Below are 6,985 nucleotides of genomic sequence, written 5' to 3' on the forward strand. Positions count from 1 at the left end.
ATTAAAGTTATTAATTAGATTGGGTGCAGAAGGTCGATTCTATCGCTTTCAAGGTGACATTGAATGTGTTTTTCTTTTGCCACGCATTCAATTTCTTATTCCGGTGGGAGCTTTACGAAGCTTTTAACCTTTTTATCTCACGAAATTCGAAACGAATTTCGAACCCAACAAACAAACATTAAGGTTAGAGAATGACTAGAGAACCAGTTGTATTCTATATTAATATATTTCTCTAAGGTAGAAGGTTGGGCGGCGATTAAAGAAAGTGTCAGGAACTACAGTATTCTCAATAAAAAGGGGACTTAGTTTTCAATATCGAGAAAAAGGTTAGATATCGAATCATATTCTAACGTTGTATTCTAATAGGCTTCTAATGTGGATTTTAAATTTATTTGGGAATTATAAGCTATGCATTGTACTACTCGCAGTTTTATTATTTCAAATATATTTCATACACAATATGGATGTAATTAACAGTTTTTTGTAAATAGAAATAAAAATATATTTATTTTATCACATTTTATGCAATGCATCTCTCTCTTGTCGATAAAAGTTTAAAAAATAATTCTAAGTAAAGCTACAATAATAAAATTTAAAACCTAAAATAAAGGACGTATATTTAAAGGTACATTTTAAAAAAATGTCTAAACGAAAAATATGTTTATTCAAAACATAAATAAAATGTTTTCAAATCGCAATCAAATCTTAAAAGAAATAGTAGAAAATGTAAATAATAAACGAAATAAGTTAATTTTATCATTTCAGCATCGTTGTCAGTTTACAGGCATATATACTTTTAAGCGTTTCTCTTAGAATATCGTGCTATTGCTCGAAATCTATTAACTCAGTCGAAGCTGGTTTATTTACAAAACAATTAGACTTTACATACCCCACAAATAAAAGTCCAAAGCTGTGATATCACAAGATCTTACTGGCTAATCCACTGGCTGAGTCAAATATTATATAATATATGTACATAAGTGCCTCAACCCGCGACATTTCATTTAAAGCTGTCCACTTTGTTTGCGTTGCGTACGTACATTTCTGGACCTTTAAATCTTTCAACTTGCTTTTCAACTGTGTAAGTTTTGACTCCACAAAGCTTTACTTTTTAAATCGACCAATTGCATTTCTAGAGATCCAGTATCAATTCCAAATGGATCAATGTGAATTTCTGTACTCTTTGTGTTGAGAGGATTTCCTATCAATGCTTAAGTGGTTTTGTTGGTTTTGATTTTGGTTTGGTTACTCAAATCTGTCATATTCATAGATTCATATTTAATCGTTTTTTGATAAAATAAATAATATTTGCGTATGGAACTAAAGTGCCGCATATGGCTAGCGAGCCGTAAGTTGCCGACTCCTGCCCTATGCTGTAGTGCTCCTCTGCGACTTAGGAATATGTGCATATGATAAAATTTTATTCCCAAGGCTCGCTTCAACATACTTGCTCGCCATACTTACTCGTGTATCGGTTGCTAATCTAAAGGGTTTTTCAATAAGGGCGGGTAGAGATGAAGAATGTCAATCGTGGCGTTTGCTGTGTGGCACATAGCGCCGTCTTGTTGGAATCACATGTCGTCTAGGTCCATATGGTTCAAAATGGGCCATAAGAAATTGGTTATCATCGTTGTGTAGCGCTCGCTGTTGATGGTGACCGCCTCACCAACGTCGTTTTCAAAAAAGTACGGACGAATGACGCCACCGGCCCAAAATCCACACCAAACGGTAACTTTTTGAGGGTGCATTATCACCTGGTGAACCTCGTGTGGATTGGTGTCGTCCCATATATCGTCCCCTTAGTATTAAAATAGCCTATAAATTTTTTGATGTTTTGAGAAAATGAATTTCAAACTTTTTGTCGAAAGTATATTAGCTCTCACTCAAATCTCGTTATGTCTGTAAATATTTATTATTTTTTGACTGACATTTTGACCCACTTTGTGGAACTAGAATTTGACAAAATTTTTACCACATATAAAATCGACGATGGGGAATCCAAAAATTCAATAAAAAAATAATAGCCTATGAGCACATAGGCTATTGTTATACTAAGGGGACGATATGGCAATTTTGTTTGTTAACACAGCCATTCATCCAAAAATGCACCTCGTCACTAAAGATGATTTTTCGCCCAAAACTGGGGTTCTCTTCCAAACGATTCGAAGCCCAGTCAGCGAGCAAACGGCGTTGTCTATGGTCATCAACTTTGAGCTCCTGGGTCAGTTGGATCTTGTACGGGTGTAGGCCCAAGTCCCGACGCAAAATTCGCCAAGTTGAAGCCTGCGAAAGGCCAAGTTCTTGTATACGGCGAGGAATAGACTGCCTCGGGTTCTGCTGTACACTTTCACGGACCGCGGAACGTTCTCGGCTGATCTTGTGTTCCTTGAACGTACGGGTGTTGGCTGATTGTTTACTGACCCGGTCGTCTCAAATTTGGCCACCAAACGTTGAAGAGTCGACTTTGAAGGGCCACCACGTCTACCGAAAAATGGGCGTAATGCGCGCAACGTTTGCGTTAATGAACACTCATTTTGATAATAAAGTTTTATGATTTGAACGTGCTGTTCAATCGTGTAACTTGCCATGATGATTTGGCATAAACAACTGAATAATAAACAAAAGATTTGACAGATGTCACCAAATGGCTGCCACATGGTGCCAAAATCGACCCGCGCCAATTGAAAACCCCTTTATATAAAGGGTTTTTTAATAAGAGGTGTTATTTTGATATTCAAAGAAATATGCTATTTGACCACCATGACCATGCTTACAGCACAATATTCTTTTCGTGAAATTTTCCATAACCGAATTGCAAAGTGGCTGCCCTATGTCCTCGATAGCCTCACGAATTCCATCTTTGAGATCTTGAATCGACCCTGGGCTGTTGGCGTAGACTTTCTCTTTCACGTGGCCCCAAAGAAAAAAGTCACAAAGTGTTAAATCACAATATCTCGGTGGCCAATTGTGATCACCTCTTCGAGAGATAACACGGTCCGGAAACTTTTCCCGTAAAAGATCAATGGTTTCGTTGTTTGTGTGACACGTGGCGCCGTCTTATTGAAAATAAACGTTGTCCATAAAAAATCGTTAATCATATCTCAATAGCGCAATCCATTCACCTATAACACCTGTTATTGGAAAACCCAATATTTAACCCCTTGCGGTTGTACTAAATTTGGGCATGGATGTTGTACTGGTCGGAATTAATTTCCGTTGAAAGAGCAGTGATCCATAACATGTGTGATTATGAAGGACAAACAAGATTTATTAATTCTATAAATAAATACTTACTTACTTAGCAGGCAACTACCACCGATGGTCGGTTTTGGTCGCTACCAAAATGTTGCGCCAATCGCCTCTGCGTTAGTTAGAAACACCAAGGGCGGTCAGGTCGTCGTCAACTGACTTGACTTCCGTCAAGCAATATGTCAATAGCTCCTAACCATTTTCTTTATTCTTGTTATGTTCTCTCTCTTAAAAGTAAAAACTTAAACTTAAATTTTGGATTAATTTAATAGTGTTATAAATAATAAAGTAATGTAATATTTAAAGTAGTTTCTTCTGTTGTGTTTTATTAAAAAAAGAACCCAAATATACAGTACAACAAATTAAAACCCATCTACTTCGTTGGTTACGTAATATCAAACAAACGAACACAAACTATTCGTTGCAGCACCCTGCGTTTCAAATTTACGTAAGATGGTCTGTGAAAGCAAACCGACTGGCTTTCAATTTTGAAGTCATCCAAATCGCATATCCGGTTAAAGCGCCATTTGAGAAGAAGAAGAAAACTGTATATCAGTAATTAATATTGCAGCAAATGTTACGTGATAGTACATAAAACAACAGCTAGGTAAATAAAGAACATCCAGCCATCTATAAATACATACATATTTCTTCATATTGTATAAGCCAGACATTCGCTTTGGAGACTGCGAACAACTGGATTGAAAAGAAGTCCCAGATGTTGTGTCAACATACAGGGTGATGCAAGAGTGATGTAGATCTTTGACAGCAATTATTTTTATTTTTATTTCTTTTCAGACAGTTGTTATCGGAGGCTTTGGTGATCTTAGTTATGGAACGGTACTCAGTTGAAGGACGCGTAAAAGTTATCACGTTGCATGCATTGCGAGAGTTATTTTCTGACGTGGTTTTTGGACTGGCAAAGCTTTCTGACCATATTTCTCAGAAAATGCTGCCGGCAAAACTGTTGCGATAAACGGTAAATGGAATCGTGACATGATAACACATTTTTTTGGCCAGAATTAGAAACAATATTAGAAGGCATGGACTCGAACAATATGTGGTTGAAATAGGAAAGTGTTTTTTGCCACACAGCGCATGAAACAATAGTCCTGTTGCGAATAAAGCTCGCAGTACACATAATCTTACGATACAACGAAGTCATATGGCCACGAAGATCTTGCGATTTGACTCCATTGGACTTCTTTCTATCGGAATCACTGAAAAATATGGTTTGTGCCAATAAGCCCGAACTATGCCAAAAGTTATGGAACATTTTGATAACACCGAAGAGTCCTGGTGTGCACTTAACAGATATTGTGTCTCTTACATAATACGTAAATGCCATAGACTAAAAATCATGAGAAATAAAAAACGACATTTCGACAAATGTTGTTGTATTATACTTATAAAAGAAAATATGGGCTCTTATTGATCCACCCTGTATAATAAACACATAAGTATATAAGTATAAGTGCCATACTTGCCAACTAACTAACGAATGATTTTTTAGCTATTATCTTTTTAAACAGTTGGTTTAAACAGCTGACGCACGTTTCGTGCTTTGTTTCACTGTCAAACATCTTCAGTTTGGTCTATAATTTAACCATGAATCGTCTTACAAACTAACAACGCTTGCAAATCATTGAATTTTATTATATAGTAAAAATGCGTGTTCTGTTAAGAAAGTTTAAGATCCACTGTTTTATCGAAAAATTGTGTTCAGCGACGAAGCTCATTTTTGGATCAATGGGCACGTAAATAAGCAGACTTGTCGATTTTGGAGTGAAGCTCAGCCAGAAGAATTGCAAGAGCTACCAATGTATCCAGAAAAGGTCACAGTATGGTGCGGTTTATGGGCTGGAGGTATCATTGGACCGTATTTCTTCAAAGATGCTGCGAATCGTAACGTAACTGTGAATGGTGAGCGCTACCATGAAATGATATCCAACTTTTTTTTGTCCAAAATGCAAGAGCTTGACTTGCATGACAGGTGGTTTCAGCAAGACGGTGCCACATGCCACACAGCACGCGTAACAATGGACTTGTTGAGAGGCGTGTTCGGTGAACATTTTATTTCACGTTCGGGACCTGTCAACTGGCCACCCAGATCGTGCGATATAACGCCTTTAGATTATTTTTTGTGGGGCTATGTTAAAGCTCATGTCTATTCAGACAAGCCTGCTTCAATTAATGCATTGGAAGACAACATTAAAGCGTTTAAAAGTGAGATACCGGCCGAAACATTGGAAAGAGTAGGCCAAAATTGGACTAAGCGGATGGACCATTTGAAGCGCAGTCGCGGTCAACATTTGCATGAAATAATCTTCAAACATTAAATTATATGCACTGTACTATCGATTTAAATAAAAATTTCATGCATTTTTCCGAATTTTACGTGTGTTTTTTTGAAAAACTTTGCTATAGCTCTTAAAAATTCACCCTTTATTTGTTTCTTATACATTTGAAATGAAATGCTTAACACTTGGTCCGTTTAAGAGTTTACTTGCAGTTGATGGCTTCCGCTACAAGTTTTCTGTTACAACAGAAGAAGTATTCTATTTTTTTAATTAAGTTATTGCATTTACATATGCACCTGCTTATATACACACACACAGACATGCATATCAACTATTTTATTTATACTTGTGCTTACATTAAATAGCCATCAAGGAATGTGTCGGATTTTAACCAATGCAGCTCATTGCAGTGAATTTTGAAGGTACTTTTTTTCGTAAATTTGGGTTTTTAAGAGCAAAACAGAGATAAATGCATATCATAAATTCTGAACGGAAATTATTACAGCTATCTACCGTGATAAATCGTAAATCATGCAAAATGGTCCTTAGCTTCTTAATCCACATCTTGACATTGGTAGTATCGAGCAAAAATTATAAGTCTAAATTCAAAAGTTGAAAAATTCAATAGCGTTATAAATATTTTTTTATAAAGCATTTACTAACCCAGAGAGGTCGTTGGTTCGAATCTCGGTGAAAGCAAAATTAATAAAAACATTTTACTAATAGCGGTCGCCCTTCGGCAGGCAATGGCAAACCTCCGAGTGTATTTCTGCCATGAAAAAGCTCCTCATAAAAATATCTGCCGTTCGGAGTCGGCTTGAAACTGTAGGTCCCTCCATTTGTGGAACAACATCAAGACGCACACCACAAATAAGAGGAGGAGCTCGGCCAAACACCTAACAGAAGTGTACGCGCCAATTATTTATTTTTTTTTTTTTATTTACTAACCCATAAAACTTATAAAAGCAAGTAATAATTCCCAAAATTCGTTTTTGTACAGCTCTTTGAGCATTTTTTCAACAATAGTGTTATTATTATTATTAAATCGAGAATCGCATTGTGACCGAAATTAGATCAGTCAACATTTTAGACTAGCAGGCAAATAAGCACCTATGAACATCGTAGTCCAAAAAATATGATGCTTCAGGTTTCATCGAGGGTGTCTATTGATATCCCCTTACCAAAATAGTATCTCAACCTGCAATGTCCTGTAGGGTTCTTGGTTTCTTCCAAACCTTCCGAGAAGAACCTGTTAAGCTTTTTGTTGAAATTCATAGAGTTCCATTGTGGAATATAGGGCTACTACGAATTTCCTCCATCTTTGGGGATCCCACATCAATCGTGGCTTTTGTTATATCGCCATTTTCGAAGAGAATGGCCGATTCAGCCCCATTTTCTCTTTCGGATCTCTAATAGCATTAGTTTCTGGCCCATAA

This window comes from Anastrepha obliqua, chromosome 1 (genome assembly GCF_027943255.1).
Source record: "Anastrepha obliqua isolate idAnaObli1 chromosome 1, idAnaObli1_1.0, whole genome shotgun sequence".
In the NCBI taxonomy this organism is placed as follows: domain Eukaryota; kingdom Metazoa; phylum Arthropoda; class Insecta; order Diptera; family Tephritidae; genus Anastrepha; species Anastrepha obliqua.